Source organism: Mauremys mutica, chromosome 2, assembly GCF_020497125.1.
Source record: "Mauremys mutica isolate MM-2020 ecotype Southern chromosome 2, ASM2049712v1, whole genome shotgun sequence".
NCBI lineage: Eukaryota > Metazoa > Chordata > Testudines > Geoemydidae > Mauremys > Mauremys mutica.
In genome coordinates this window covers 165,890,724-165,904,884 of record NC_059073.1, presented here as the reverse complement: position 1 = coordinate 165,904,884, position 14,161 = coordinate 165,890,724, and the positions used below count along the sequence as shown (strand labels likewise).

General features: G+C 43.0%; 1 protein-coding gene across 1 annotated transcript in view; it reads left to right on the top strand.

The window, feature by feature from the left end:
• ADCY2 (adenylate cyclase 2) overlaps nucleotides 1-14,161 on the top strand; it is a 435,859-nt gene that overhangs the window by 89,870 nt on the left and 331,828 nt on the right. The window lies entirely within an intron of this gene.

Here is a 14,161-nt window from a genome sequence, read left to right as displayed (position 1 = left end):
GCAATGAATTTTGCAGTATTGTTGTGTACTGGGAGTAAAGGAGAAAATCATGCATATTCATTAAGGTGTAACAGAATTCTGCACCATAATAAGAAATAATATTTTGCACTTCTATATGTCCTTCCAACTCAGCATCACAAAACATCTTACTAACATAAATAAATTAAGCCTTCCAACTTTCCTGTTAGTAGGAAAGTATTATTATTATTAATCCTGTTTTACAGATGGAGAAACTGAGGTACAAAGAGGTGAATTGACTTCATCAAGGTCTCACAGAAAATAGGAAAGCTGGGAATAAAACCAAGGTCTTCTAAACATTAGTTCATGCATTCCATCTGGTAAAAGGGGGAGGGGGAAGGCTGAAAATGTAGATTTTTTTTTTTTTTAGCAGAACTTGATTTTAGCAGAGTAGCTTGTGTCCAGGCACAGTCAAGAACTACTGAAGTACCCAGAAACCAAACCATACAAAGTCACATGGCTGATTTTTTTTTAAACTGAAAATAAACTGATCATATAACTGTGGATCTCAGTTCTGTTCAGACATCTTGGTCGGAGAACATTATTCTTCTCATTGGTGCCTTATATTGCAAAAATAGTTAGAAAGTGACAGCATTTTGTTTTTGATAAAACTGTAATATTCAGTTAGATGCCCAATAAGAATTATTTATAAAGAACAGCATTTGACTCAGTCCTGATTCATAAGATCCTTCTAGCTGTTATGTTTTCTATCATCAGAACAAAAATGGTAAAGAGAATAAACTATTTCTTTGTTGGTGCATTTCTCAGTAAAGACAGTTACAATTTGCATAACTGTTTCCTGACTTTCACAAACCTACATTAACATACTAAGGTTTGGACTTCAGATAAATTCAGAGAAGCTCCTCTCCCTTAAAATGCCTTGCTTTTAGAATTAGAGAGAAGTTCATGACCTTGCATAATACCCAGCCATGCAGTGAGATAAGGTTGGAGTGACAGTATTGGTGGTGAATCTCCTTGATTGTCAGATTAAATTAGAACTGTTAGTAGGGTTCTAATGTAGTTTGTGTGTTTGATCTTTATTCTTTTAATGGTAATATAAAAAGGGTTCAAAGGCCAAAGCACCTACAGTCCATCCTCTCAATTGAAGGGTTTTTGTGTTGCTTCCCCATTTCTCATTAACTACCATGGAGTCTTTTTCTCTGATCTGTTTTATTTGAATTGCAGCTAGGTCATGATAAACTGTTTTGATGTGTGTGTAGTCAGTGCTGATCCACAAGTTCTTCTTTGAGTGATGGTTCCTATTTATTCCACTGTGGGTTATGCATGCACACCATGCACCTGGAGTCATAACATTTGAAAGTATTGTCTGTTGGTCGGGTGACCAGATGTCCCGATTTTATAGGTGCCTATTACCCCCCACCCCCATCTCAATTTTTCAAACTTGCTGTTTGGTCACCCTATCTGTTGGTCCGCTCATGCACCCTAACTCGGATTGTGCTTCTGTCTGAGGTGTTGAAGGGTGGGGCAGACCAACCATGTCTCCAGTTCCTTCTCACTGTTGCTTGGTCCAGGCCGGAAGCATCAGTGTCCTCCTCGCTGGTACAATTCTAATAGTTATAGTTGTAAATAGCTTTATCAGACTTAGGGCAGGCCCATACTCACCGTGCGGGTCGACGTGGTGAGTTCGACTTCTCCGAGTTCGAACTATCGCGTCTAATCAAGACGCGATGGTTCGAACTCCCCGCACGCTCCGGTCGACTCCGGAACTCCACCACCGCGAACAGCGGTGGCGGAGTCGACCTTGGAGCCGCGGAGTTCGACCCTGCCGCGTCTGGACGGGTAAGTAAGTCGAACTAGGGTACTTCGAGTTCAGCTACGCTATTCGTGTAGCTGAACTTGCGTACCCTAGTTCGACCCCCACCCTTAGTGTAGACCAGGCCTTAGTAGTTAGCTTTCATAGTTTTAACGGTTTTGAGTAGAGTGGAGATCAGGGGTTCGTCCCACTCTCATACCCCATTTGGGTACAGGATTATGCCCAGAACTTCGAGCTTCAAACTCTGTGCCTCTTGCCTGCAATCCTTCTCTGTCAGTGATGACCATCAACACTGCCTCTATTACCTGGGAGAAGCTCACATCATGGCTAGGGAGAGTATTTGTCTTTCTCCAGCCGTAACAGAGAAGGATGGGCTCTTTATCTTCCGAAGTATCTCATTGAGATGCCCATGAGACCATAATCAGACCCAGGCCGGGGAAACCTGCCATACATTGGATCAGCAAGGAGGGTACCTTCTGCTGCTGCTAAGTTCAACTCTGATACCAGAGGAGCCACTCCCACAGACCCTCTGGTGGGGCCTAGTCAGGAAGGTAGGAAGCACTCCCATAAGCATGGGACTAAGTCTTCCTCTATGTCCACCTTGAAAAAAAATTGGACATTCCACCCACCAGCTCGGCCCAAGGAGGTGTGGTATGTACTAAGTCCCACAGGAATGATAAGAAAACCCCTAAACAGTAGGATCAACTGGCTCCAAGCTGAGCTCCTTTGGAACCTCCGTATCCGGTGCCTCACAAAATCGAAGACCCTCTGGTGCCCATAAAGACTTCAGCGCCGATACCCATGGACAAAACAGAAAGGGTCCCCCTTATGCCTGTGAGATCTGGATCCATGGCTGCACCTCAAGTCATCTTTGCTCTGCCAGATCCAGAATCTCCCCCTCCATCAGGTCCCTTCACCTCCAGCAAACTCATATCCCTCCCCCGCCACAGGACCTGCCTGCAGTACAGGGCCTATCATTCCCCTCACACGATGCACACCTCTCCATCTGCACTGACGGTATTGCCATTACAACAAGGGTCTGCCTTCCCCTCCTCAGGGGACTCAGAACCACTGGAGGAACTGCTGATCTCATACCACTCCTATTCATTACCACAGAGACCTGCTGCCTGTGGGAGCAACCACTACTTCACCTTCCCTGGAGCACTCTATGCCATGGGGTCCCTGCAACCTCCCTTTGATCCTGCCTAATTGGCATATTGGGGGCCCTATAATCAATTTCCCTCTTTGGTTCCCCCCAATCTACTAGGGAGTTGCCATATGCTTCCCTGCCAATGGATAGATCGAATTTATCCACAGACTCAATGGCAGAAGAAGAATATTACACTCTGGATCCTGGGCAAGAGGGTCCATGGCTGGGATCTGGGTGTGTGTGTGCGTGTGTGCGTGTGTGCGTGTGTGTGTGTGTGTGTGTGTGTGTGCAAGTGTATTGGCTAGGAGTGGGGGGCAGGTATGTGGGCTGGGGTGTGTGTGGCTAGGCTCTGGGCGGGGAGGGTATCTGGGCTAGGGGGACCTCGTGGTTGGGCTCTGGGGAGGGGGAGAGAGTTTGGGTTTATTGGCTGGACTCTGGGGTGGGAGGGGTTGTGGGTGTCTGGCCCCCAGGCTGGGCTCTGTGAGGGCGGGGAAGGAGGCAGAGAAACAGGAACTGGGTTGTCATAGGGGTTTCTTTAACTCTGTACTCCTGGGGATTTTTTTCTCTCTCTATTGTTACAGACATACTTGCTGACAGGTATTTTGAAATAAATTACCAAAATAATTGAAACTCATATGATTATGTAGTGTTATTTTGACAAATAAAATTTGCAGAATTTTACAGAATTTTTAATTTTTTCATGCAGAATGCCCCCAGTAATAATGAGTAGGAATTTTGCAATGGAGTATTACATGACATCTTCATGCAGTGGGGAACCCCAACCAGAGACCTCTTTGTTTCTCAGACCAACCACAAATGTGCCATATATTACTTCAGTGGAGCCCTCTGTTACTGCTCTCATGGCAATGCTCTCCTTCTCTCCTGGTTAGACCAAGTCAACTATGCCTTCCCTCTCATCAGATCTTGTGTAGCACCGCTTGTACCTAGGGTGCTACACAAGATCTGATGAGATGAAGTGACGGTCATTCTGATTGCCCTTTTCTGTCTCAGGCAGTTCTGGTTCCCCAAACTACTGCACATGTCATCCTGTCCATCAGTTACTATCCCAAACTGACTAAGTGAAGTGGCATGATCAAACATCCCAATGTGTGACCATTGGACCTTAGAGCATGGTATCTGAATGGGAATGAGCCCTAGAATGGGCATGTTCCTTGGTGGTACCGGACATTCTCTGTAACAGCAGAAAAGACTCCACTTGACAATATTACTGGGCTAAATGGAAATGCTTTTCATCTTGGACACAACAAAAAGGTGTTATTCCAGAAGCTACAGAGATTCCCCTCATCCTAGACTGCAATCTAAAGGATTTAAAGAAATCAAATCTCTCCCTCAGCTCCCTACAAATCCACCTAGTGGCTATTAGCGCATTCCTGTTTTCACACACCCACTAACTGATAGATTTTGGAAAGGCCTCTTAAGGATCTTCCCAACTCTTCAAAAGATTACACCCCAGTGGAGCCTGAATCAAGTACTCTTGGTATTAACAAGACCCCCCTTTGAACCACAGGCTATTAGCTGCATGCCCTACTCTCCATGAAGGTTGTCTTCCTTGTAGCCATCACATCAGCAAGGAGGGTCATTGAACTTGGAACAATGATGGTGGACCCACCATTTACAGTGTTCCTCAAGGATATTCCTGCACCCAACATTTATACCTAAGGTGGTTTCACAGTCCATTCACTTACCTATTTTTTTTCCAAAACAGTATGTGTCTGCAGAAGAACATAGACTCCAGTCCATCAATGTTCAATGATCCTTGACCTTTTACCTTCAGAGAATGAAACCAATCAGGAAGTCCTAAAGATTGTTTATTGCAATAGCAAAGAGAATCAGAGGACATGCCATCTCCAACCAGAGAATTTCCAAATGGATATCAAGCTGCATGAAACTCTGCTTTCAAACCTACCTCCTTGCACTGGGGTATGAGCTCACTCACTCCACTAGAGCTCAAGCAATGACCATGGCATCTCTTCAAGATGTGCCATTTTTAGACATTTGTAAAGTGGTCACATGGAGTTCTAGCCACATGTTTGCAACATACTATGCCCTGGTGCAGAACTCCGTGGCTGATGCCTCCTTTGGAATGGCAGTTCTCTGCACATCCCTTCTGTCCTCATCCTCACTCTCCTCCTAATTTGATACTGCTTGTCAGCTACCCATGGTGGAATACAATAGGGACTATCACATGAAGAAAAAGAGGTTACTTACCTGTAATTGGATGTTCTTCGAGATGTTTGGTCCCTATCTGTATTCCACTTCCCACTGTCTTTCCCCTCTGCTTTGGATCTGTCAGACTCACAGTGGAGAAGGACCTGGAGATGCTGTTGGTCCACCTGCCCTTTATTGCCTTGGACAGAAGTTCAACAAATGGTTGACCCTCTTCAGGGTCTTCAGCCTAGTCCTTGAACCCTTTACATTCCAGCCCTGTGCTTGGGCTTCTAAATGAAACTTGTTCCCTTCTCAGGAATTCGGCTGCTTCGTCAAAGTCCGGTGGGGGGAACCTGGGCCCACCCACTACTCTGGGTTCCAACCCATGCACCCTACAAATAGCATCCCAGTGCTGCTACCTTTAATAGTTGCTGCTGCTGCTGCTATTCTCTGGGCTATTTCCCATGTAGCCCCTTCCTCTTCACCTGGAGAGCTTCAGTCTTCCAGGCCTTCCTCACACTTCTGGTCCCAGCCAGCAACTGGTCTGCTCAGCCCCTGCAGTGCCTTTTCTCTGAGGCTGCTGTGCTCTGATTGGCTGCTTCCTTACAGACTATCTAGGCAGGCCTGGAGGACCCACCTTCACTACTCCTGGGGTGGAGTGTGATAGGACCACAAGGCCTCCAGCAGGGGGGCCTCAAAGCCTTGATACACTCTGTCATACGTTTGCAGGTTTTCAAAGCATGTAAAACTACACAAAGGAAAACTTTCAATGTTTTATTATAGTATAATTTTTTACTAATTTTTTTTTAGAATTCTAATATTTAATAAAGTTAAGCTTCTGCTAATTGCACGGAGACGTAAAGGGAAAAAACTGAGACTTAATAATAATAAAGAATGGGGCAGTACAACAAGAATGTTTTATTTTATATTCATCTATTAGTGCTTATGTTTCAGTATGGTACACCACTGAGTAAGCAGGTAGACACACAAAATACATCAGAGGTTATACAGGTAAATTATACCAACAGCATTTCTTGAACCATAACTTTCCAGAACACTGCTGCTTAGTTTTGTTCCTTTAGGGCTCAACCTTGAATTCCTTATATTGTCTGTGACTCAGGCAAACTCCTGTTGACCTCTGGGACTCTGATCCTGCACTAAACTTTGTACATGCAGACCCAGGGCAGGAGTGAGACATCCCCTTGAAGCCTCAATCTGATGGGTGGCTTCCCTTGAACACCAAAACCTAGTAGGGATCCTACTCTATGTCTTATCTGAGCAGAAAATATCTTTGCTGTGAAACACCCCAGGCGTTCACATTCCGTCTGTAGTGATTTGAAATTTTTTCTCCCAGGTCATTGATAAAAGTGTTAAAGAGTGTAGGGCCAAAAGCTGATCCCTGTGGAACTCCACTAGAAACACACCCACTTGATGATGATTCCCCATTTACAGATATTTTTTAAAGATCTATCTAGTAGCCAATTATTAGTACTTCTAATGTGTGCCTTGTTCATTTTTGTATTGTTCTGGTTTCTTAATTAAAATATCATGTGGTATCAAGTCAAGTGACTTACAGAAGTATAAGTATATTACATCAACATTATTATGTTTATCAACCAAAGTTGTAATCTCATAAAAAACATCTAGTTTGAAAATATTGGTTTTCCATCAACTCAGGTTGATTGGTATTAATTGTGTTATCCTATTAATATAGTTCTTTATTAGCCATTCCATTATTTTGCCCGGGATTGATGTCACACTGACAATTCTATAATTACCCAGGCCATCCCTTTTAAAATATTGGCACAACGTTGGCATACTTCCAGTCCTCTGGAACTTCCTCTATGATCCAAGACTTTTGAGAAATCAACATTAATGGTCTGGAAAACTCCTTGGCTAGTCCTTTTAAAAAACTTGGATGCAAGTTATTTGGACCTGCTAATTTTAAAATGTATGCTTTTGGTAGGTGATATTTAACATACTCTTGAGTTATTGTTGGAATGAAAAGTATTTCATTAATATATGATGTAAATAAGAACTTCCATACTGGCCTAGACCAGTGGTCTAATTAGTCAAGTTTCCTGTCTCCAGTAGTGGCCAGGATACATCATCTGGCTTTTTCCGTAACACAGAATAAAAATATTTATTGAACACATCTGCTATGTTTGCATTATTATTGACAATTCCAGCATTTCCATTTAGTAATTAATCAATATCATTGTTAGGATTCTATTTGATCTTAGTATGTTTTAAAAAAAAACTTCTTATTGTCCTTAATTCTGCTGGGCATAGATTTTGCCTTATTATCTTTTTTTGTTTCCTTTATAATTTTTTATATAATTCCTAATTTATAGTTCATATTCATATTCATTCCCTTTTTGCATTTGTTATATGTAATTTATTATTTGTAGCTGCTTTTACTTCCTTTCTAAACCAGGCTATTTTTTTACCCAGTGTAACCGTCTTTCTCAAATGTGTCTTTTTTGGCAACTGCAATGTTTTAAACAGTTCTCAATTACTATTCATATATTTCCGTGTTAATCCTTTTTCCCAGCTGATTTGACACACAATTGTTTTAATCCTTTGAAGCATCAAATTTACTTACATATTGCTGATTTGGACTTTATTCTGTTTGCACAGAACTAATTTAATCAACATTTGGACCCTCTCATTTGCTTTCATTTGTTTGCCTTTAAGAGCACAGGGCTGCCCAGAGGATTCAGGGGGCCTGGGGCAAAGCAACTTTGGGGGCCCCTTCCATAAAAAAAAGTTGCAATACTATAGAATACTGTATTCTCGTGAGGGCCCTTGCGGGGCCTGGGGCAAATTGCCCCACTTGCCCCCCGCACTCTGGGTGGCCCTGTAAGAGCGCATTAAGTTAGTTATATCTCTGTTATATTTTAATCATATTTATTGTTCAGCACCTTGAGTGCCATGTTATGTAATGTTGTGTTGGAAGGGGCACAACTTGGCCCCAACAAGTGATAAGATGTTAAAGAAACCCTTGTTCACAGTTACAACATTAATCAGTTAAATACAGTGCAGGGTTTTGTGTCCAGCTATCACAGGCTTACTCTTATTGTAGCAACCACTATAAAAAAATCTCTTATTAAAGATACTGAAAAAGAATAACTAATAGTTAAAGCATTTGATATATAAAGAGATAAGTAAGGTTTTCATTTTAACAACATGCCCTAATCCATTTCCCTTCCGTTGTAGAGTTTTTATAAGGAAAATTCTATATTTGACAATTTTTAGATGGTACACCTCTACCCTGATATAATGCGGTCATGGGGAGCCAAAAATCCCTACCGCTTTATAGGTGAAACCCTGTTATATCGGGTTAGTGGCGGCAGGGCTCCAGTGGTGATTTAAAGGGCCAGGGGCTCCCTGCAGCAGCTGGAGCCCCGGAGCCTTTAAAGCGCCGCCGGAGCCCCACTGCTGCCGCGCTATATGCAAACCCGTGTTATATCGGGTCGCGTTATAGCGGGGTAGCAGTGTATTAAAAATGGAATTTAACTGGCCTTTTGGGGGAAAAAAGAAATGGTAGTCAAGATGGTAGCTGTTGTTATTGGAGATGTCTGATCCTGTGCCCTTGAAAGACAACACAAGAGAAACAAACCCAAAAAGGAAGAGAAAAGAACAGCAAAGAGAAAATGCAGCTTTGTCTCTGGTGCAAACTCTTACTTGCATCCTCAATGCTGGAGAAACACAGAGTACGTCTAAACAACAACCAACAACAACAACTAACAAAACAAGAAGCCCTGTGGCAGCAAGTCTCAGAACCTGGGTCAACTGACTTGAGCTCAAGCTGACAGGCTAAAAATTGCACTACAGATAATTGGGCTCAGGCTAGAGCCTGGGCTCTGAAACCTGGCAAGGGGAGAAAGTCTCAGAGCCCAGTCTCCAGCCTGAGCCCTGATGCCGACACTGCTATTTTTAGCCCCACAGCACGAGGCCTGCGAGCCCGAGTCAGTTGATCCAGGTTCTGAGACTTGCCACCTTGAGTCTTTTTGGCTGTGTAGACATACCCACAGGCATAGCACCCAGTCTTATCAGCCACTTGGAGACCTGGTAGACTTGTAACTGTGTCAGGCTGCTTAAGGTTTTGCTTTTAGCTATCTTTACTGTGAGCCTGTGACCAGAGTGCTGCAGGGGAGAGACAGGGAAGAGGAGAAATTAGGTAAGAAGGAAAATGATACACTAGGGAGAAGGTGGCAGCAGAAACGTCAATCACACATTCTGGGTGCTGTGCAGGATTTAGCTGAAGCTAGTCAAGGTGGCAATGTCATTGGTTCCCTCTCTCTGGCCTGCTCTGGTTAGGATACCTTTTAGGATCAGGATGACAAAGGCTCAACAGTGTCACATGGCTCACATGGTCCCTAGTGACTGTGGGGGTGGCATGCACAGTAGTAAAGGTTGTTTCTTCAAATTCATGTGCTCCCCTCCCTGCCCACCTTTAGTGAGTCTCAGATAAACGGTGTCCTGGAAGAGTGGCAACCTTATCCCATTAATGTTAACCAGTCACATGTATCTTATGGATTTCAACTATAAACATTTCCTCCTATTTCAGCTCATTGTCATATCAACCCATGACTTTAGTAGAGGCCTTTAAGACTTCTTTTTACAGTTTTTTTTATCTTAAATAATCCAGTTTGTACCAGCTATTTATGTCCAACTTTCATAAACAATTTTATGGAGTAGGCTGTATTGGACTTTCGTTACCTTGGTCAGCTTGAAGTATTAGCCTCTACATAACAGTAATTATATTAATAGTCTTGGAGTTCTCTCTGAGTAAAACCACTATGATTTATGGGGTTATGTATTTATATTTTCTCACCTTTACTATTAAAATATTAAAAAATAAAAACCCATGTGCAATAATAATCTTAAACTAGGAAAGTCATAATTAAGGTATAAATATATAAATAGACATGTAAGCTACTGGAGTGAATTGTCTGTTTCAATAACAAAAATCTCCCAAATAGCAAAACTTACCCTCTAGGTTTTATTCTTGAGGTGTAGCATGTATTGGCTACAGCTAGATAGATAACTAACTAACTAACTAGTGTTACATAAACCAAAACCTCAGTTTGGGCTACTCTTAGCCCTGTAATATCTGAGAACAGTGCCTCCCATCTTAAAGGCCTTTTCTCGTCCATCCCCCCAGCCCCCTTTTGAGTGGCAGATGGTTTTATGGAATGCTCTATAAAATTTGAAAGTCTTTTTGGACCTTTTAGTCCCCAGTCCTTCCCATTACTCCTGCCTGTATACAAGGTGCTAAATTGCCTGCTTACTGAAAATCAGGTAGGCCACTGTACTGTATTTGTTATCTGTTATAGTCCTATATGGGCTACATATAGGTTCTTCTATTTGGTGGCTCAGATTGGCAGTGTCCCTGGAGGTTTTTCGCCTTCCTCCGAAGCATGGGGCAGGGGTCGCTTGCTAAAAGAGTGGGTAGATCGGCTAATGTGGCCTGCATCTTGCAGGAGGTCAGACTAGATGATCATAATGGTCCCTTCTGATCTTGAATTCTATGATTCTATGAACAGAAGGTGATCCCAGTGATGAGCTGCCAAAATCTTAACAACCGGTTCCCTATAAAAAGTTCTGATTTAAAGAGGGGGACGGAGCGAGACATACTCATGGGGCCGGAGGGCCCCTGCAGGGCCTGGGGCAAATTGCCCCACTTGCCCTCCCAGCAGCCCTAGAGCTTGCAGCCCCCTCCCCCCTTACCTTGCCAGCAGCTCAAAGCAGCAGGACGACTCAGGAGCTCAGCTGAGCTGCCCAGCTGCTGGCCATGCTGCAGCTCTGCGGGGAGGGCCGGGGGAGACATCTTCGTGGGGCCGGGGGCCTGGGGCAAATTGCCCCACTTGCCCCCCGCCGCGCGTGGCCCCGGAGCTCTCAGCCCCCCTTACCTTGCTGGCAGCCCAGAGCTCAGCTGAGCTGCCCAGCTGCTGGCCATGCTGCGGCTCTGCGGGGTGGGGGAAGCAGGGGAGGGCCCGGGGGAGACATCCTCGTGGGGCCAGGGGCCCCTGCAGGGCCCGGGCCAATTGCCCCACTTGCCCCCTCCCCTCCCCTCTGGCCAGCCCTGGAGCTTGCAGCAGCCCCCCCCACCACACACACACACACACACACACCTTGCCGGGCCACTCAAAAAGAGGCAGCAGGATGACTACGGAGCTCAGTTGAGCTGCCCAGATGATGCCGCTGCAGCTGGGGGGAAGCGGGGGAAGGGACGGGGGAGCCTCAGCCTCCCCAGCTGGGAATCCTGGGAGCAACAGCATGGTCTGGCCCACAGACCAGAGTTCTTTGCCCACCCCCTGGCCCTTTAACAACCAGGTCTCCACAGAGGTCTAATTTTAGCAACTGGTTCTTGGGAACCGATGGGAACCGGCTCCAGCTCATTATCTGTTATAGTCCTGTATGGGCTACATATAGGTTCTTCTATTTGGTGGCTCAGAACAGAAGGTGATCCTAACATGAAGTGAAACTTGTTTGGGAAGTATGAACTTCATTTTGCACCTTGGTTTTTAGATGTTTGAGGACTTAAACTCTCACATTCAGGGAGGGCACAAGGAACTGTGATGCAACTGCAACATTAACTCTTTGTGTTAGAATAAAGAATACAGCTTCCCTAAACCTAAAAACATACATCTTATTAAATATATATAAACAGTTTTGTAAGATCTATAGACATTAACAAAAAATGGAATAAACTTCTTAAATAAATTTTGTGTATAATTTTATTTTATTTTTCTCTGTTTTTGTATATAGCTACCTTTCTTTCCTTTGAAACCAATAGCTATAATCAAATATCTCTCTTTTAAGAGGATAATTCTTTACTCTTCAGTGAATGTCTACTCCATTTCCTTCTACAGTAAAAAGAAGCTGGATCTTAATAAATACTTGTAGAATTATCCTTTAATAAATTGGCCAACTAGTGTGTATATTTGCAGATGGCAACAGGGTGTTTCTAGGGGACACAGCATAAAGCTTTTATTATTCTCCCAATGAAATGTTGCTGTCACTATATTTACAAGTAAAATATGGTCCTGTTTAACTACAAATGTTTTATTGGCTTATGCCTCATTACCACCGTCTGTCCAGAGCAACGCTTTCTCCTTGTTCACACTAACAGTGTACTTGGATGTGCATGACTGCTTCAGGGCTGGGATGTCACTCTCTTTAGTGAAAACAGCTCTGGGGGAAACTCTGATTTTAAGTTGGGTGACTTTTACATAATTCCAGACTAGTTATGATTAACCATTTACCAATGGTTTAAAAAGGGCATACAGCTAGAAAAGCCATGGGTCATTGTTGGAATGTAATTGATGTAAGAAGCACATCTAGCATCTCTTTTTCTCAATTGGCTTGTGGTGCAAAAAAGCAATATATCCTACAATATCCTTCCCCTTTCAATGGGCAGACAATGTAAAATTGACATGAGGGGCAAATTCTATCAACTTTGTTTGCTTTTTTCAGTGTTCATAAAAATAAAAACAAAAGAAAACAATGAATTATGGCCTTATGGTTAAAAGATGGGAAAGGGAGAATCTGGGTTCAATTCCTGGCTCTGCTGCAGACATCTTAAGTAACCTTAAGCAAGTCACTTAATATCTGTGCCTCCGTCTTCCCTTCAGTAAAATGGTGATAGTAAGACTTCCTTTTCTCACCCTTTTTATTGCCTATTTTATTTAGACTCTCTCACTTGGGACCACTAAACTCTAAATAATAGTAATTTTGCAAAAAACCTAAAAATATCAGTTTGTGGCAGATTAGAAGATAAAATATTTCACAAATGTTAAAACTAAAATGAGGCTTGAACCAAAACTAGTGTTGCTCAAGTCTGTTACTCAGCATACTTTGAAAGTAAGAAATTGTATTTTAGTAATCCAGTGCTGACTTGTAGAGCCTGTCCCACTTCTCACTTGAGATTTGTTATAAAAATAACAGGCTTCATCAGCCTTTCCTTTTCTTTCTAGCTGTTCTCCTAGGTTAAGAGCCATTTCTTCTCTGAGTCTTTCATGCTGCAGTGACAGTAGCTGATTCTAGATGGGCACGCCATCCTTCATGTAATCCCTCTTGTATCCTAGAGATGCTGGTCTGCAGATCTGTGTAACATACATCTGCTTAGGGCACTCTGGAACAGAGAAACATAGCAGTGTCATGTTTCCCTTATCTGCATCCTTTTTTTCCCTGTGATATGCCCCTTTTCTGAGATTGTGAACAGCAATTGAATTGTGCTTGTTATCCAGCACTATGAACAGATGGTGAAATTTACCCTGGCATGGAGAACCAGGGCAAAGCCCTGTGCACCATTTAAACCTTACTATGCGTACTTATGAAGAGGAGGAGATGGAGGTGAAATAGGTTAGGGTTAAGAGATCCATTGACCCTACAACTAGCAGGGAGACACTGCAATGTTTATTTCAACCTACTTATATTAATGGAAAGTCAGAAAAGGTAACAATAACACAGGTAATAGTCACTTTGCAGCACCTTACCCTGGCCTTAAAGGTGAGGCTAGATTTCACCTCTCCAAACTTTCCTGTTCAGAGAGAGCATGACAGATCTTTTCATTTTTTTGAAGCTTGCATACATACCTCTCCTGCATCTTAGTTATTCCTGCCCATACAGTACACAAAGTGTAGGATGACTGAGCCTCCAGATATTTTGAATTGTATCTTGATTATAAGGCTTCTCTTTTTTTCTACTCAATTAGAGCTTATTTTTATAAGAAAAATGAACCAAAACAAGGGAGGAAGAGGAGAAAAACGTATGCTAATCTACTGCACTAGCAAAAGAAATCACTGTTGGGAGGTTTTAAATACTGCTGTGCAAATTACACTCCCTTGAAAAATTTCAAACTGATGCATTACTTACTTTGTCAGTGTACTGCCACAAATACTTCCAGCCATCACTATACTCTTCTATTTTGTAGCAGCTTTCTCTGACCCAGTTTTCAAGATCACCATCTAGTCAAACAGCTGCTGAATGAAGCCCATTAAGCCTCAACACTATCTTAACAAAAAAAAAATCATCACTAG